The sequence below is a fragment of the Stylophora pistillata genome, chromosome 4 (genome assembly GCF_964205215.1).
Source record: "Stylophora pistillata chromosome 4, jaStyPist1.2, whole genome shotgun sequence".
Classification (NCBI taxonomy): Eukaryota; Metazoa; Cnidaria; class Anthozoa; order Scleractinia; family Pocilloporidae; genus Stylophora; species Stylophora pistillata.
The window spans coordinates 8787323-8806031 of record NC_142522.1 but is presented as its reverse complement, the minus strand read 5'-3'; the positions used below and the strand labels follow the sequence as shown (position 1 = coordinate 8806031).

At 42.1% G+C, this 18709-nt stretch overlaps 1 non-coding gene and 3 pseudogenes across 1 annotated transcript; 3 read left to right on the top strand and 1 right to left on the bottom strand.

Moving 5' to 3' along the window:
* Positions 1–284: 284 nt before the first annotated feature.
* LOC148732285 (uncharacterized) lies at positions 285–10875 on the top strand (annotated as a pseudogene).
* Positions 1124–2668, top strand: LOC148732286 (uncharacterized; annotated as a pseudogene).
* A 669-nt stretch (positions 10876–11544) lies between the features above and the next one.
* Positions 11545–17571, bottom strand: LOC148732283 (elongation factor-like GTPase 1; annotated as a pseudogene).
* Positions 12494–12566, top strand: Trnas-acu (transfer RNA serine (anticodon ACU)). The gene has a single exon. It is a non-coding gene; the product is annotated as a tRNA-Ser (tRNA).
* Positions 17572–18709: the final 1138 nt, after the last annotated feature.

The following is an 18709-nucleotide window of genomic DNA, read 5'->3' as shown; positions in this document are numbered from 1 at the left end:
AAAACAGATTAGGACTTGTGCCAGCGTCCGCTTTAGACGGTGTATCTGCTTAATATGGTGTCCGCTGCAGGTTTCACAGAAAAGTAGTTCAGTTACTCGAAAAGATAAAACCAAATTTTCGTAGATGAGATTTTTGGTTGACCGGTAGAAAGGCCTTTGGAATTTCGCGTCTTTTTTTTTCCAAATATAAAAGTCATTTTTAATCTTGTAGGAGAGAGTCATGACGAGAAGGTTAATCATTTCCAGAAGAAAAGCTCCACTACCAAACAAACGCAAAATCGTCACCAGTTGACGTCAGCGAGTGACCAACGCTCGCCTGGAAATGGAGGTGGAGGTCTTGGCTGTATATTGAAAGGAGCGAACATTAAAGGTGCTGTTGAAGAGAAAGGAATTGAAGTGATGGGGAAGCTAGTGGATAAACAATTACAGATCATTGACGAAGCACAAGAGAAGGCTGAAAATTTCTTAAAGAAAGAGGTTTGATACCTTTATCTCATTTCACCCCTTTCCTTTACCAATTTGAGATAGACTAAAATGGGCTGGGGGCGGGCCTTAATCGACGGTGGGAAGAAGATCTTTTTGGTACCTAGCCGTCTCTCGAGATATTGAGTGATCTAGGTTTCATTTTATTTTATTTTCAGGGTTTTCCCTATCTCAAATATATGCTGTGTTGATAAATATATACACTCTCTGCTTTTCAAGTCAGAGAGCCCTTTGGCAGTAACTTTCCGAGCTTGCATTCTCGTCACTTTTTCGTCGGCCTCCTCTCGGAATTTTTTCAGGATCACTTCTAAGTTCATTAATTTTCAATTTTCAATTTTCATTGGTTCTCAAAAAGCTGACATCGACAAGAGTCAGTCTCTAAGAAACCACTTTTACCAGAGGAACAATCTCTCTTGGAGAAAGGCCCTAAATTTGCCCCAACGCCAACTAACATACCTCATAAGAACATCTTGGCTGAAATTGAAGCTGCCGTCCGCCACTGCCTCATGATTCCAAAGATGCAGTTAGAACAAGTTCTGCTGCCATTCTTCATAGGGAACGACTACCGGCCCACAATAATGTTTCCAAAGAAGAAAGAAAAGCCTTAAACAACCTTAAGAAAGACCAGTCCAGAGTCGTAATGAAGGACGACAAGGGGAATTGTTTTGTTGTCATGGATAGATCTGACTATGACAACAAGATGGAAACCTTACTCAACGACAGATCCACCTATGAAGTAGTTTCCACATCTGCTTTCCGCCGAACTGAACGTGAACTGAACGCTATGCTTCTTTCCCTAAAGAGACAGCTAAAGATAGATGAACCAACATACCGCAAACTTCACTCAACTGACGGCACACCACCAGGGATTCGCGGTTCCGTTAAGCGCCATAAAGAAGGGAACCCGCTGAGGCCCATCGTCACCTGTATTGGCTCAGCGCTCTACAACACGTCCAAATTTCTAACGGATATCCTTTCTACGCTTCAGAATCGTATCTGTTACCAACTCCTTGCAGTTTTCCAAAGAATTATCTGATATCGAGATTGATGATAATGAAGTTTTGGTCTATTTTGATGTTGTGTCACTGTTCACCGCAATCCCTGTAGGTAAAGCGTGCATGTACATAAAAAAGACACTTGAACAAGATGCCACTCTTTCTTCAAGGACAAATTTGGACATTGATGACATCACTACACTTCTTAAATTCACCTTATCCAACAACTATTTTGCATTCAATGACAGAATTTACAAACAAGTCCATGGCTGTGCGATGGGCAGTCTTATCAGCCCCGTTGTGGCCAATCTTTGCATGGAGAAGATCGAAGACTTCGCAATAAATAATTCATCTGCCCCCCCCCCCCCCCAAATTTTGGAAAAGGTGCGTGGACGATAGTTTTTGCATCATTAGAAAGAACGATGTTTCAGCCTCCCATGACACTTTAAATTCAATTGACACAAACAAACATCTCGTTTACCATCGAGACCGAATGTAATGGAAAGATCTCTTTTCCCGACACTCTGGTCTCCCGGAGAAATGAAGTCATCGTTGTTGATGTTTACAGAAAGCCCGCTCATACAGACAGATATTTAGATTTTAATTCCCATCACGACAGACAATACAAGGTCAGCACAGCATCAACTCTCCTACACAGGGTTCTAAATCTACCCAATTCCTCCGAAGGAAAAAAGCAGGAACTTAATTATGTCCATGCAGCTTAGGAGTCCAACGGCTGTCCATCCATGTTTATCAAAAACACAGAGGCTAGAAAAACTCGATCCTCAATAACAATTGTATCCCCAGAGGAACTTGTTGGAATGTTTTTCAAGATGGTTGAACCAATCGAGTCACGCAAGTCTTTCGTTTCTCTTCCTTACATCAAAGGAGTAACTGAACCTTTGACACGCGTCCTCAAAAAACATGATGTCACAGTTGTAAACAAACCATTTACCACTCTACAACAACGGTTCCCAGTTCCGAAATTCCGACCTTTGATGCAATCGCAGACGAACGTTATGTATAAAATTCCCTGTGCAAATTGTTCGTGGTGTTACATTGGGGAAACCAGTAGAGCTTTTAATACCCGAAAAAAAGAACATTTGAGAAATATCAAAACTGCGGCCAAAGGTTCTAGAATTGCTAATCACGCCTTGTCCAACAACCACGTCATTGATTTTTAAAACGCGTCAATTATTGACAAAGGCACCTTTAGAACCAGAATAACATTAGAAGCGTGACATACCAGAGTGACACCTAACGCAGATAACAATTCTTGCCCGTTACCTGGACAATACAGCATTCTTTTTAACAAATATTCATAATCATTTACATTCTCATTATTTCGCAGTTCATGTCTTTATTGAAATGTTCTCGTCGCTTTCCTATCATTCATTTTACCCGTTGAAGACTGCACTTCGGGCAGTCGAAGGCTTGTAGTTTTTAATCATTTTAGACAGAGATCGTTTTTAAATTTCAACAATGCTTCATCCTGACTGCGGCCCTTCAATATTTTCAAGAATTATGCTGTCTTAGCACAATAACAGTTAAGCAAGGGAGACTTTCTCAATTAAAATTTAGGCAATTTACCAACAGTTTTGGGAAATCAAACGAGAACATTGGCCTGGAGGGTAAGTGTGTAGGGTCTTCGCGTACGGAATGTTTTTTTTTTTTCGTTTTTATCATTCGATCAATCATTAGGGTGTCTCTTTGTCTTGTCGCTTTTTCTCGTCGTTCGTTAGTATTTTTTCGTTGGTTAGTTAGCCTCTGTCGTTTCTATGTCACGTATCTTCGTTCATTAGTTTCTTTCGTGATATAGGCGTTAGTTGCACTTTAAGTTAGCTAGTCGTTTTCGCATATATAAATTAGTTTTTCTCAGTTCGGAGTTTACTCTTACGTTAGTCATACAGTGGTTCGCTTTAAGCAGTTACTCGAGTTCGTCTTTATTTCGCCTTTGGGAAGTTTATATTCGTCCAGCAGTTTCGTAGAAATCGTAACAATATAAGTATTGTCATTTCAAGTTTGTTCAGTTCGTTCACTGTATTTCTTTCCTGTCACTTTTACTAGTCAATTGTGGTAATTTCGTATTCATTTATTGTTTTAAGTTTCAACCCACATACCGTCAACACCATTCGTACCGAATAAATTGTCTTTATAATCGTGGTGTTGTGAGGTTACGATTACTGCAGGTACAAAGGGCACTGAATCCATGAGCTTGTTGGCAGCCAAAGAAGGTGTCGTTTTTTATCAGTTCTCGTTAAGATAAGATGAAATACTTTATTATTCACGGAATTCATAAAATTAAGCAGTAACCGTGAAATATCACTAACCTTTTTCCCAACCTTTTGGCAGATAACATTAGACATCGTACCCGATAAATCCTGGCAAACCGATGATATGTTCGTCCCAGCCGGTTACCACATCAACTCGCACATCTCCAGTGAGGACAGCGCTCCCAAGGAAGTGGGTGAGCCACCCTATACCTATCCAGCAGGCGTTGGGAACGTGTTAATGAACGGCTGTTGGGGCACTGGGTACCAAGAGGGAGATCCTTGCGTCGCTGCAAGGTGGAAATCGGAAGCATGCTTGGTACGTTAGTGGTTCCGTTTTCTTCATAGAAACGGTTGGTTCTGACTTTGCAAAAGCCAGGAACTCCATACATCTATATCAAAACCATCAATGCTGCAGATTAAGTCCAAATTTAATTGTAAGACTTAAGACTTACAGGCAATCGTAGGATTCAGCTGTTCTCGGAAGACATTTCCCCCTTAATTTCGTTCCCACTCGATGGATTAAGGGGCCAACTGTCGTTGCTTTCCTGTCTCACTTCTGCAGAACTTGATCGACGGCGCGGCATTCATGGGTGTTGGATTTGACGGGCTTGGTGAGTACAGCCCCGATTCAAGAAAAATGAGCATCGTGCAACGAAACTGCGCTGGGAAGGCAACGTAAGAATGATATTCCTCTCTTTGATATTGCCCTGCTTTATTGCTCAGAATTGTACTGCTTTTTTCTTTAAACAAACAATGGTACAAAGTATGCTTGATCTCCACTTTACTGTTTCGACTTAAAAGTGCTGCTTACTTTCATAAAAGGCCTGCTCCCAGTGGGCTTGGTAGCTCTGTCTAGTGCTACAACGGTGTTGCTTAGTGATCATTGGTTCGCACCCCGTTTGAACCTGATTTGTTTAAGTCAGATGTTCATGATTGCTATACGGGCGTGTCTAAATGCAATGACTTCTATTAAGATCTCAAAACGTCACTCTCACCGACGTTTTTTTTCTGTTTTGTTTTTTTTTTTTTTAAAGATACGATGATTACGATGTTCCTGACACGATGAACGTTCACGGCATTTATGACACCAAAGCGTCCATGGTGACCTTTGAGAGCCGCGGTGAGTTTCAGAAATACTTACAAGAAGAGGCTGGGGTGTCCGGGTCGTTCTTTGGCTTCTACGCAGGCGTCAAGACTGGCTGGGGCGAGTCAAAGGCACAAGCCAGCCAGAAGTACATGGCTCTCCTACACGTGGACATCAACAGGTACATACATTTTTCTGTAAATTCACTTTACTTTTGCGGTTTAAGGTTGCTCTATCATTTTGATATAAGTATAGTATAGATGGTGGATCCAAAGAGATGGTCTGGTGGGTCCGGATTCTCCCCCCCCCCCCCCCTCTTCCCTTATCAGCTAGACTTTTTTTAAAAGAGGAAATTTGCCACAAAAAAAGTTTTGAAATATTCTATCTAGATAGATTTTACACCGAGTTTCGAAAGTTATAGTGGATAGCACTTCTGTTGATCGGCTCTGTGGCTGGCCCATTAAACTTGCACCACCTTTTGACACCGTTCGCATGAAAAATTAACACCACGTTTGGGGTAATTTACTTGTTTTAAATTTCTACTCCTCAGCACCATGTGATAATGTCTTACTTTGCACTCTGATTGGCTGATGTGATCGCTTTTCATTTAACTGGACCCTTTATTTCCAACTTTTAGGTATGAGATTTTTATAGACGAAGTAAAGCCCAAGGACTTGAGTTCGTCGTTTTTGAAGGAATTTATGGCCCTGCCGGCCTCTTATTTTGCAGCAGGAGCGCCGGCGAAATATTGTAAGTGTGTTTTTCATGTTTGCTCTTTATTGCATTAAAACATGACGTTTGATTACTATTAATTTTCCTTAATAGAGAGTTTTAGCCTTTTTGTGGCTAGTGCACAGTAAAGAATGCAAGAGTGTCGGTCCGCAATAAATGCCGCATGATGTTCTTAATGTACTACCTACATGTACACTTTATGCTTTGCGTTTCTATCAATTTTGATAGTGGACTTCATACAGAGATGGGGCACATACTACATAAAGTCTGCTAAGTTTGGAGGTCAGCTCCAGATTCGTAAATTCATGGACGCAAGGGATGTATCCAGCAAGAAAGAGTTCGCACGAGAAATGGAAGTGGAATATAAATCCTTGTTCGCCAGTGTTGGAGCAAAGGAGAGTAGAAGGGAGGGAGAGTCGTCTAGGCAACAAGCAAAAACAACATCGACAACGATTCTTGCAATGGGAGGAAGTCAAAAAATTGCTTCTATTTTATCCGATGCATACTCGCCAACTTTCAAGAACGAGTTTAAGGATTGGCTTGCCTCTATTCCTCAATATCCAAAGCCGTTTGAGTTTCAGATGGCTTTAGTTACAACTCTTCTTAACTTCCAACTTCACGATTTGTTTCCCGAAGAGAGAAGAGACTGGGGATGCGAGGGGAATGCTGCTAAACTCGAAGAAGAGCTAACAGCAAATCAAGACAGGTTGAAGTTTTATGAAACGGTGGACTCTAAAGGGACAGTCCAGAAACACTATTGTGAATTTGATAGCCGTAAGTCTCTGGAGGAGGCAATTACCAGGAGAAGGATCAGCTTAACTAGAGCCATTGAGGTCTACATGAAGGAGGTAAGCCAAGGCATAAAATTCCAGCCGGCCTTTTATAGGTATTGCACACTTTGTAATATTTAAGAGACACACAGTGGTCCAACGTTTAATACGCTGATACGCGAACTCTGAGTCGAGAATTGAAACGCCAAACAGTAAACTGATCCTTAACTTCCTTGCATCTTGACTTTTGTCGTCTTTATCACATTGACCAATATTTTTCTCAATTTGCTCTCAAATAAATCACAACTAAATCACGACATGAGAAAGTATAGCTAGAACTGATCGCTTTCCCCCCAGAGTATAGCCAAGACAACTAAAGGAAATATCATTGGATGACAAATTTCTCAATCGCTGTTTCATTTATTTATTTCTTTGTTTATTCATTTTGCAAGGGTCCGAATTCGATTACGGACATTCAGTTACAACCATGCAATAAAGACAGCCAAATAGCGTCAGGGGCCGCACAACTGGAAAAACCAAACCAAGCCGACGGAGTAGTAAAACACGACAGGATGGTCGGCCTCAGCTGGCAGCATATCACCAAAGGCAAAGCGTTATTCCGAGTTATCTTCGACATGAAAAACGATCTGAAAGGAACCAAGGACTTCAGCGACAATTAAAGAAACATGAGTCGTTTGATTCGCTACAAAGATGGCAAATGGTTCACAGCTGAAAATGGTTCACCTCTACAACGCCTTCAAGAATGGAAAAAGCGGCGATCCTCAACAGCATAAAATATCGATTCTTGGTCTCGTGCTTTCCTTCAATCAAAACACAGGTGGGCTGACCCTTTTGTCACGTGATTTTGAAGCGTCAAGAGAGTTCTTTCCAAACCTACACGATGCACTTGCTGGAAGAGAGCTGGGGCGAGCCGTTTTAGATTCCAGTACCCCTACGTCTGGAGCTTCAAAGCGTGAAACCTTAACTGATCCTCCTTGCAATATCAAGTGGTCAAATGCCCTCCGGTTTGATCCTACTGAAGCCAAAGGGAAGTGTCTCCATTTCACAGCCTCTAGTGAGGGAAACATTTTTGTCGTGTTCGCAACTTTACCAATCGATAAGACCTCCTGGTATTATATAGGAATTACACCTCGGAAAGTGGCAATTTACAAGGTAATTCATCCGTAGATGTATGCAAATACCTCCATATCATGTAATTATCTTATGCAGCAACATAAGGTCCACCCTTAGCCTGATAACAAAGCACATGTTCTACGCACTCACGGCACCAAATTGATCTACCGGAAAAGGCAATAACCTGGCAATTGAAACCCTGGTCTAATCTATTGGCATGCACAAAAGGAGAGGCTTATAATCGCACCATTAAAATAGAAACAATAGCTGGGTTTTCAAATCGTTTTTTGTCAATACTAAAACGCAAAAGTGGCGTTTGCAAATTTATCCTGTGTAAAGAGCGTTTTCAAAAATTTCCTTTTCGGTGAACAAGTTATCGAAACTGTAACAGAGGTCAAATTGGATCATTACAAATCAAACACTCTTTCTTTCATCAGGGATTCGCACTCAAGACCTCCACGACAAACATCAACGCAAGAGGTCTGGGTGACCCAAACCTGCTTCAGTCATACTTTGTGTGCGTCACCGAGTCCGAGTCAAGTACACTCATTGAATATGGTAAAACGCTGGGAACCACCCAAAGTGGGGACGTGTATCTCAACATGCTTGACCTCGACATGCCGCTGAATGCTCGCTTTTACGCATTTGGGAATGGGGACAAGAAGGCTGACGTCATTGCTGTACACATAGTAACACGGGATCAAACAAAAGCCGAGTGTAGAGGCGACACATTTATGGACCTGACTACAAGGCTGTGCACGCAACAATGTCACGAAGACTGCGATCCCTTACATGGTAATTTATTTTTTACATATCTTCGGCTGAATTTACACATGAAGACTGCGATCCCTTATATGCTGATTTATTTTTTACATATCTTCCGCTGAATTTACTCGGAAACTATGGCGTTATGTTACGCAAATTCCGTTTAAGTAAGACAAGCAAATAAGATTTGAAAAAAAAAAAAAAGTACCTTTCGGTGCTTTTGAATTGATTTTCTCGATTTTATTTTCAGGTTGTAACACGCTGTCATCAGGGAATCCTTTACCAACTGAGTGCAATGTTTGCCGAGTAGCCAAAGATAAGAAAACCGACAGCTGTCTTCCAGAGTGTCCCCCTGAAAAATTCCTCACAGCTGATAAGTTGTGTCTTGACTTAACTTGTAAGTAAGAGCCGGATGCTCCTAAAATGAGCAATTTTCACTTAATGTAAAGTATTCCGGGATTGCACGAGTTTTACTTTCCCTCACGCCTAAATTAGCTACGGTTTGTGTGAGACGACATTTGAGGAAAAAAACCTGTTACTGGAGCAAGCCTTAGTTGGGAAAGCTAAGAAAGGCTTTGCCCCAGACAAGCCAGGGCAAATAGGAAAAAAAAAGCCAAAAAGACACCTGGAAGCGAGATTTTTAGGCTGAGATGAAGAATCGAGGCTACACCTGGATCACACTCTAGAGTAGCTCAGGACAGGACGACGTGGAGTAGTGAGATCGTCGATCGAAGGCCTATACTCCAGGAGGAGCTAAGGGCATCCTTGTCTTTTGTAGAATTGCTCTGGTCATTATAGAAATGTGCATGCTCTGATTTATCACTCTGATTGCGTAACATCTCGCTATAATGACCTCACGCAAGGTGATTGTAGCAGGGGCGCGGAATTTCAAAATAACTGCTTCGCGTTTTGTCAATGTTACCGAGGAAACGAAACACGATGGAAGAGGCACGAAGTTTCGCGTAACAATTTTCATAAGAAGTTAGTATTTGACGTTTTTGCCGATTGAATTAAATAGAAATCTTTCATTCTGGTGAAGACTGGCTGCTTATCTCAATAGAAGCCTATGAATCAAAACAATTGGAACAGAATTGCTTCAACGACAAAACGAATATACAGCAGAATTCAAAAGCACCTAAGCAATTGTACTAAAACAATTATTCGCCTCAGGCTCAGTAAATATTATTGAATAATCCTTCGACTTCGTCTCGGGGATTATTGAACTTTAGTATATACACACTCAGTGATCTTGGCGTTTCAAGCAATCTGATTGGTTCGTTATCTCTCGGGTTATTCAACAACATACACCTCCGAGCGAGTGGATAATGTGAAAAACAAAATGGCGGGTGTAAACTCGCGTTTCGCTAAAGTTTCAGAAGCAGAAATTGCCTTTAAATGGCTTCCCTTTAATTATTGTCGAGTTCACTTGGTGTGTATATACTAGAACAATTATTCTTTTCAATTTCGGTGAATAGTGGCTTTCGGTAAACATTCAGTCACTATTACCCTCGATTTCAAATAATAATTGTCAAATATTCATTGAGCCTGAGGCGAATCATTCTTATGCATATGACTCACTGTGTGAGGCGAGATTAGTATTTGAAACCGCCAGATCAATAAAAAAATATATTTTTTGGAAAATTCTCCACACTTACAGTATGTATCCATCCGTTACCATGAGTTAATGAGTGTTCTTTTGTGTTCGTGTTACAGCAACTTATGACATGGAGTTCCAAAACGATGGCAGCGCCCCAAGGGCGATTGTTTGGGAGATACCCGAGTTACAAGCTTTAACCCTGTGCTTTTGGATTCGTCTTCCTCAAGGCTACGCCAAGAAAACACCTTCTGCCTACCCTATAATCGAGTACAAAACTGGAAGAATTGAAAGAGATGAATTAGTCTTGGTAAGCTTGTATGAAGACCGGAAGACAGAAGATATCAAACTGGATCTGACCTTCGAGGTAGGAGGAGGGGAAGAGTAAGTCCAAAGCTATGTTTTCATTGCACAGTTAGCCCTGCGTCTTCATAGGAACTTATTTTGAATCTCTAAGTACCTACAATAGTGTTCAAAAATCCTATATTTGAAGAAGAATACAGTGTGGAAAAGCACAATCCCCAGCCTTCACCAGAAGAAGCGCCCGCAAAATCTTAGATCTTTTGTAGAGCATAGTATCTGATCATTGATTGTTTCCTGTATCAATGCAGGCTATCAGTAGGCGTCTTCAAAGATCAAACCTGGCACCAGATCTGCATTTCTTGGGCAGGTCACAGTGGGGTGACCATACAGTACCTGGATGGCGTGCGGGAGGTGGCAGACACTCGACACATAGGAACCTTGAAAGGCGGGGCAACGCTGGCAGTCGGTCATCACACGGAGTATGTTTATCAAATAACCGCCTTGAATCTGTGGGACACAGTGATACCTCCCGAGGAGATCGCCGAGTTCGCCACAGCGTCTCACAAAGGAAATGGAAATGTGAAAACCTGGGAAGATTTTTATGATCTTGCAGTTAAAGCAAAAATTAAAATTAACACGCCTTCACATTGTCGTGTAAGCCCAAGTGATGCGCAATAAATAGCATGTAAAATCTTCGACTGATCATCACTGGTCACATTATTCAGAATAAAAAGTTATTTAAACTGGCACCATGCTATGTTTTAAACCTGCGTTGTCTGTGATAACTTTAATGTGATGGGTGATGTGGGAAAAGCAGGGATCCAGTTGAAAGATGGCTCCAGCGCAAAGCTTACGGGCCATGTTTCAGAGGCGACAGACGAAGATACCCAACTGATGGTAAGGATCTCGAACTTGGTTAGGAGACGTTTCACATGTCCTACCCACTATACAGCTCTTCAAATTTTGTAAGCTTCTAGCAGTAATTCGAATCCTTTTTAGAAATCCTCACGTGATGCACTCGAAAGGCTATTTCGTCGCTTTTTAAATTTTGATGTTCATCGTTTTGAAAATTGGATTAATTTTAGCTAACCTTTTCTCCTACCCTCCAAAACCTCTATCTTGATAAAAACAAGGAGCTAAAAACCCATCTTGAAAATTTGAAATTTAGCAGCATGAACCCACCCAGCGAGCCGTCCTGCAGGGCACTGCCTGCTTAACCGACCAAACGCAGTGCGGATATAGACAGAGAGAGAATAATAGTCGTTCTTTTACGGTTGCTTGCATTCTATGCTTATTTTATCTTTATTTTACATTTACCTTAAAAGATCCATTGTGCGAAGTAAACGTAGACATGTCAATCTCTCCGATTCGAATGGAACGAAATATTTTTTTTCTTGGAAATGTTTCAACGGAAACCCTCAATCAGTATTCATCAAATGAAAAAATAAAAGGTTTCCGTCAAATTCTTCTAAATATGTCTTCGGATCGTAGAATGAACATTTTGCTTAATTTCTCTGGTTTCCTTGGTAACTTTCCGATCTTCTTAAACACAATTTTAAATCGCAATAGCGTGTTTCACTTTCGACTTTCGATTTGACGAAGGTACACGCCGAAACATTCTGACGTCAAATCAGGTTGCACCCCGCAAAAAGAGGACGTTTTGTGAAATCTTTGTTCCTGCTACAGATTTTGCCCTCGACATACGTAGCCGAAAGGCAACCCCGTCTAAATTTGTGCGATGATCGCAGCGATGAAAGGGGTCTTAGTGATTTGTTTAGGAAGCGATACACAAGATGCGGTCTGTTGAGCCTTGTTGCAGCGATTTATCGCGTCGCTCTTCCCCGCCTTAATTACCGAGAGCAACAAAAGTTTTAGAAATGAGTAAAGTCTACTACTGTAAGTTAAACGACTCATTCCGATGAATTTTTCCACCTATGATCATTTCTTTAGTGTCCGCTGTTTCTCTGCGTGCTCAACAGTTTTCTCCTCCACATACAGTCCTTTCCTTCGTCTAACGCTGTTCATGTACTTTCAAGCTTGGTTTTCTGAATCAGCTTTCTCACCGAAATGTGTGTATTCTTTCTCCGTTGTGGGAACCCAAAAAGGGTCGATACCAACAACCTACAGAAAACAACAACAACAGCGAACATAAACATTACTACAACAAACATATGAAACATATGTGTGAACTGCGGTTATGAGACGTTATTCACTATTGCTCAAATAGTGCTTTACTGCGAAGGATCGTTCTCATATACGTCTCATAACCGCAGTTCACACATATGTTTCATATGTTTGTTGTTGTTTGATTTATCATCTACGGGTTTATATCGAATTAATTTGATGGCCTGCTCCCAGTTGGCTTGTTAGCTCAATTGGTAGAGCGCTGCACTACTATCGCAGAGGTCAGTGGTTCGAATCCCGTACAGGCCTGAAATTTTTTTCAGGTCTGATTTTCACTATTGCTCAAATAGTGCTTTACTGCGAAGGATCGTTCTCATATACATAAACATTACTATATTGTGGACTACATCTGACTCATCGCCAACCCCTTTACATTCATTGATACCCTTCCGCGCGCCCCCTTCACTTCCTTCTCCTTCCCCCCTCCCCTGACGGTACGCTTTAGTAATTCCGTGTCAGTTTAAGTAAACATTACTACCTCCATGCAACAAAGTAATATAAGGATTTTAACTCAGACGGTCAGAAGTGCTTTTCCTCAAGCTGTTAGTTCATACTACACTCAGACCTCTTCAAAAGGCCATATAAGCCATGAAGACGCGTGGCCGTTGAAGAAAGGTGTTCGTAACAGGCTCTTGAGCTTATCCCGATTTCGCGGGAAGAAAGGATGAAGGATGAAGCGATCGTAAGGCTTGCTACCCCTACCCCTCCCCCCCCACTTTCCCCCACCTCTGAATGGGATGATAGTCCATCGCAAAGTTAACAATACGCATTAATAATTCGGCCAGTACTCTTTAATAATCCTAAATGGAGAGAGGCATTTTGAGGCTAAAGGACAAAAGGACGATGAACTAGCCGGGCTGACCTCTCGAGTGGGTGGCCTTTATGGACATTCAATTGTATCCAATAAACCCTTAAAAATACTGCAAGGTTCTATGATAATAACAGGAAAAGAGCACTAATACCATAAGTGTTACTTCAAGTAAAGAAATCGATTCAGGAGTTTAAAAAATCTCACCTCCCAATGGCTAAACACAAGCTATGGACTCGCAAGTCCGCTTGTTCGCTTTCTTATTTCTTCAGCAAATCCAAGACTTTCCGCAACCGGAAGTACGGCCGTGACGTCAAACACGTCTGAACCTTCCTTTATTTCCTCCCTCAGTACCCGTACCTCCCGTTTGGCTAAAACCGCGTACATTCGACCCAGGACCTCCGCTGTTGCTTGAATGTCACATGTGTATATAGCTACCATGAGGTGCACCGCCTGAAGCAAAAAAGTGCGCCTGCAGCCTTCCTTGACAGCAGACATCAGCTGTCCAGAAAATGGTCCGAACCTATCAAGTCTTTGTGATAGAGCAATTTTCGAACCTCTATCCTCAGAATCTGTTGAAAATTTCTTTGGATCATCGTTCTTTTCACAGCTCATTTCGTTAATTTTGTCTTCATGTTTGCGTGCTTCGTTTTCGTTAATATTCCCGTCAACGTTACAATCTTCATTCTTCGATACATGTTCCTGCCCTAGATTCTTTCCTCTGCTCATTCCTGTAGTAGCAACTGTGTTTGAACCTGGATCCAGTGAAATCCAATCTTCTACGACAAAGCAGACTCCCATCAAGGGTTCTTCGCAGAGCGGACCAGCTAATGTTGCAAGCTGAAAATCACTAACGATACTATTATCATATTCGCGGCAACTGCTTTCTGGTGACGAACAAGTGTTTCCTGTAGCGAGCGGAAAATATGTAAGAGGTTATTGCAGTCGCAGTTTTGACATTGTAAGAGTGTTTTGTTTTGTCCATATTTTGTTGCTTTTCCTTGCCGTTACACTGGGACTTTAATACTTACTTTTCGCTTGTGAAAATCAACAGCAAAAAAATTGTAAAACAACTAATATATGAACGATTAAGGGCGTTGCATACATTTTTCTCAACCATAGAGAGCATCTACAAATTATCTCTCTTTAACAAGCAAATTACAAGCATACAGCTTCTTGCGGGCGAAAAACGACGAGTCACTACTTATGTTGATAATCAAACTTAAAGTCTTACAAATTGCTTTGTCGAGATTACAAAGGAAATCAACGCCAACAAGAAAATATTTCAACCTTCTAAGATAGAGAGGGAGAAAATAGATTATAAAAGGAACAATCAATCAAAAAATCGAACGTACCTAACAGACCCGAACTTTGCCACATAGAAGGCCGTTTATAGCCTGGTATTCTATTCAGTAAAACATTGCTGCCAATCCTACGAGGACCAAATGCCCAGATATCATCTGCAGCTCCATCCCAAATGGTCCCTGCCTCTTTAAAAGCGGTGCAGAGCTCTTGATAGAGGCCTTTCAACGATTCTCTCGTGGGAAGTTTAACTTGATCTACCAGCTGCCTCCGCTCTGCTAAGCTCGTGGCTGATGACACCGTCACTAAGATTTTTATCAAATCACTTTTCTTCTCAAGTAACTGCGTAACATCGTCTGGCAATGGTAGAGCCCTCACTTGGAAACTACAGAGTTTGTTTGCCGTCTTGATTTCAGTGATTCCTCTGTCTTTATCCAAGACATTTTTTCGCTTTCCTCTTTTTCGGTATCGATTTGTTTCGGCTGGGTCGAGTTTGTCTCGCTGATAATAGCTTCGTTCACCCTGTCAACAGTAGGAGGAACAACGATGGTTTCTCGGAACGGAACAATAGGCGCTGATACATTGAGTTTAATGCCAGTGAAGAGCTTCTCTAGATCATCAATACAGCGCTCAAGATGGACTTCTCCTGCGCCCACGATCACGTGCTCACCTAAAGAAACAAATAAATAACAGTTGGTTGAATAAGGTCCATCATGCATCTTGACTTGTCTGCTCCCTGTGGCTTGGTAGTGTTTTACAGATTTTTCCTGCCGTAAAAGCGTTCAAGCACAAAGAAACGACACTTTAATGCAGCAACAGATGATATAAAAACCACTAATGGGCCACACAAAGCTGGTCGTAATAATATGGGGGGTCTGGTCCGGCTTTTAATGGTTGTGACACATAATTGGCCCCTGAGTGGGAGATACGTGAGCCCAATGGTTAGCAAGCTTGGCTCCGATCGATGTAAGATATAATGGGCCTCTATGCTCCTGACATTAAGAAAACTTACCAGTTTCCTGGACTAAAGTCTCAACACAAGGATCCGCCTGGTTAAGAAGTCTCATTCCCCTGGCTAGCGCGGGCATGTCGGCCGGGTGGAACGGTTCCACTGCCACACGGACAATGGGACGAGCCTCGATTGGAAGAGCAGTGAAGGGTGGACAGGCAGCAGTGCTAGAGACTGTGGCAGACTTGAGCACGTGACTCTCAAGGTCGCCAATCCCCAACACATTCCCGGCCGGGACAGAGTCCAGGGCTTCGAGTTCTCGTCCCATGAGCAAATAAAGGTCTTGCACAGTGAATGCAGCCACATGTTGATTTGTACCTCGATCTACAGATTTCGCCACTGCAAGTCCCTCGTTTGTCTCTTCTTTGTTAGCGCTAAAAAGGCGACAGGTAAAAAAGAGAGAAACAAAATCATTACAAATCTAACAGAAAGGAAGTAACAGATGACTTTATACAAAGACAACAGAACAACTACTTAGATTCTAACGCGGAGAAAGTTTTGTACTTTACGACGCCATAGAGCAAGATAGGGAGTCTGAGTCCAGTAAGCTTCTTTGAACACAAACTTTAATTACTTAAGAGGCAGGTTACCTTTAGAACTAACGATATAACAACAACATGACAACGACTAACTTATCTCAATGTTCACTCGTGTAACTCGAGAACTAGATTGGAATGTACGAAGTGATTACATAATCAGTCCAGAAAGTTTCATAACATTCGAGGGTTACATAACCTTTAAGAGTTACATAAGAAAGATCAGCTGATCGACATTCAAGAACGGTCTCGTCGAAGAAAAGGAAATGTTGACTTCTGAAAGGTTCTAAATATCATAACATCTTTCTCTTCTTCTATTTTTTTTTTTAACTATAACTCAATGTCAAACTTTTTAGGTGGCTTGATCAATCGTCCATGTCGTGTCCTTATCTCAGTTATAGTAGCTTCTTGAGGTGGTCTTGCACTCAGCTCTGTTGTTTGAGGTGTTGGGGGTAGTTGAGATCTAGGAGGGGACGTGGATGTTTCTACTTGAGAACTAGCTGGAGGGGGGTGTTTCTGTTCCTGCAGATTGTCTAGAACAGTCAGGTCATCTTCGTCCATTTTGAAGGGGATTTCTTGAAGTGGTTCCATGGTAGAACGCAACTGCTTCCGATTACGCCTGTAAAATCTACCATTGACTTCAACTTTGTAACTGCGAGATGCGACTTTAGAAGAAACAACTGCTTTTGACCACTTTGTTTCTCCAGGCATTTTCATGCGCACTATGTCACCTGATTTGAGTTCTGAGAGTTGTTTAGCATACTGGTCGAAATGTTTCGCTTGCTTGACACAATCCCTTTTGAGAAGATCACTAACTGTTTGGTCAGTCTAGAGTAAAGATTCTGAGAAGAGTAGAAATGTCTTAGTTCGGCGACCAAAAAGTCGTTGGCATGGAGACATACCTGTCGCAGCAGTGGGGGTGTTATGGTGATCCAATAAACCAAGATATGGATCGGATTGGGACAGAAGAGCTTTCTTCATTAAAGTCTTGCAGGTTTTGACTGCACTTTCGGCCATCCCATTAGCTTGTGGATAGTGTGGTGACGTAGTGACGTGAGTGAACTTCCATGTTGCTGCAAATCTTCGGAACTCTGAGGATATATGCTGAAGACCATTGTCAGAAGCTACCTAATCGGGTACCCCATTTCGCGAAAAATGCATCTTCAGCTTGTGAATGATTGTCTGGGACGAAGTGTCGGGAAGATGATCCAGCTCGTTAAGGTTGCTGTAGTAATCAACTAATACAAGGTAGTTTCGGTTCTTGAAGGTAAAAAAATCTGTTCTAACTCGTTGCCATGGCCTGTCAGGAACTGGGTGAGGCTGAAGAGGTTCGCTGGCTTGTTCAGGTCTCACGCTTTGGCATATAGAGCATTTATCAATACGATTCTTGAGTTGTGCAGACATTCTTGGCCAGAAGAAAACCTCTCTGGCCCTTCGAAGGCATGCTTGGAGTCCCTGATGAGACTTGTGTGTTTCCTCTATCATATCACGGCGAAGGCTATCTGGGACAACGATCTTCGCTCCTTTAAAAACTAGGCTATTTTGGAGCGTCATTTCATCTCGGTATTTGAAGAAAGACTGTGCGCTTGAGGGTACCATGGAAGTTTTTGTAGGCCAGCCAGCGCGTATAACTTGTGACAACGCCTGTAAAGATTCATCCTTAGCCGTTTCCACTTAAAACTTGGCAAGTGTCGACTCTGATATCGACAAGTCTTCAACAAAGTTGACAGTTTCTAGATCTTTATAGCAGGATGAGGTGCTGGCATTTGGCATCTTTGACTGCCTAGGTAGAACGCGAGAGAGTGCGTCAGCAATATACATCTCTTTGCCTGGCTTGTAAGTGAGATTCAGGTCAAATCTTTAAAGACGAAGCATCATACGCTGTAATCTCTTAGAAGCTGTATTGATTGGCTTCCTCTGTATAGCAATCAGAGGCTTGTGATCTGTTTCGACTGTGACGTGCTTGCCATAAATGTAATGTTCGAAGTGCTCACAAGAGAACACAACAGCTAGGAGCTCCTTCTCAATTTGAGCGTAATTTTGCTCTGTCGACGTCAGTGCTCTGTTAGCGTAGTGAACTGGCTGTCCTTCCTGAAGTAGAGTTGCGCCAATGCCATATTGTGAGGCATTGCACTGTATAGTGACATTCTTGCTCACGTCAAAGTACTGTAGGACTGGTGCTTTAGTGATGAGCTCTTTTATCTCCTTGAAGGCTTTATCTTGAGGGTGTTGCCAATGCCATTCTATTTCCTTCTTTTCCACTGTTTTAAGGGCTGTGATGCTGTAGACAGATATTGGGAGAATTTCGCCAGATACTGCACCATTCCTAAAAACGTTCTGAGTTCTGCGAGATTAGTGGGCACTGAGTAGCCCACTACAGCCTGTACCTTTTACGGGTCAGGCTTTGGACCTTCCGCTGTAAGGAGGTGTCCTATGAAAGGGACTTGTGACTGTCGAAGTTTCAACTTCTCGCTGTTGAGAGTGAGGTTTCTTTCTCTTGCGCGATTGAGGAAAGCCACGAGATTCTGATCATGGTTGGCAATTGCAGCTTCATTAGAGTATCCAAAACCGCAAACTAGGAAATCATCGGCGATGACTTCAACACCTGTGAGTCCTTCTACTAGCTCGTGCATTCGTTGTTGCCATACTCCCGGGGCTGAGTTTATTCCGAATGGCATTCTGAGCCATCGATAGCGACCAAAAGGTGTGTTCATGGTTGTCAAGTAACTACTCTTTT